The 1,021-nt window shown below is 48.1% G+C and overlaps 1 non-coding gene across 1 annotated transcript; it reads left to right on the forward strand.

Annotated features, from left to right (window-relative positions):
• The first annotated feature begins 343 nt into the window (after positions 1-343).
• Positions 344-479, forward strand: LOC115873375. Its single transcript, XR_004048376.1, has one exon. It is a non-coding gene; the product is annotated as a small nucleolar RNA SNORA71 (small nucleolar RNA).
• The last annotated feature ends 542 nt before the right edge of the window (positions 480-1,021 follow it).

The raw sequence follows: 1,021 nt of genomic DNA on the forward strand, positions 1-1,021 counted from the left end.
TATATATATATATATATATTTCCTCTCCCCTCTATTTCTTGTAACAACAGCAAACCTAACTCCAGATATCAAACTCCTGAACAAGTCATGCAAGGATCATGTAAAATTCAATGACATTAGCTACATTTTTTGAGTTGTATAACCACTCTCTCCCCTTTTCTCCCCATTAACATCACCCTTGCTGCTCCTCAGATTTCCATCTAGTCTTTCAGGTTGCTGTTGTCCCATTGATCTCATACAGATAGTTCTTTTAAAAGCCAGTGCTCAAGGCACATATATTTTACTAGTTGAGTATTTTAAAGAAGGCTGGAATATTTTTGGCTATGTTTTTAAGATTATCTCGACCTGCATTCAAAAGTGGCCTCGGACTGCCGGTGTCCTGGTCATCAACGATGCAGGGAGAGCGATTGCGGACAGCCGTTTCCAGTGTTTGGAGGGTTCGGCGTACCTGTCCCTGCAAATGCCGGTGCTTTCACACAGTTCTACTTCTCTCCTGCCAACACCTCCCGGCCCCGGGGCATCGGGGGCCACTGGGAGCCAAGAAGAATTCTGTGGTGACGCGGAAGCCTTTCCAAGAGAGAAAGCTTCGTGGAGCACCGCTCCCTGAGCAGTGGATCATTGAAGCAGACTCCACGGAGACAGAAACATGGACAACGGACGCTCTCCGGGTTATTTGGAGTTGATCTCCGGCACTGGAACAAGCAAGCGTGGAGAGTGGGATTGTTGCCACCGTGCAGCATCACAAGACCCTTACCCCGTCACCTCAGCCCAACATGGGACACCTGTTCGCTCTGCAGGAGAGGGGGAGAGGAAGGCCTGAGAGCCCAGAATTGGCGCTTCTTCAGTGGCCCTTTCAAAGCAGGGCCAAAGGCCCCTGCCCTGGGAAATGGAGGCTGGGGAGTCCTGCCAGTGGCCAACCGTATCATCTCCCTACTTCGACCTGCATCACTTTTTTTGTTTGGTATGTGATCAAATGTAAAATAAACGTTACCAGTTTAAAAAAAAAAAAAGATTATCTCAG

Source organism: Echinops telfairi, unplaced genomic scaffold (genome assembly GCF_000313985.2).
Source record: "Echinops telfairi isolate 266 unplaced genomic scaffold, ASM31398v2 ScPeMD7_7468;HRSCAF=8506_0, whole genome shotgun sequence".
Lineage (NCBI taxonomy): Eukaryota > Metazoa > Chordata > Mammalia > Afrosoricida > Tenrecidae > Echinops > Echinops telfairi.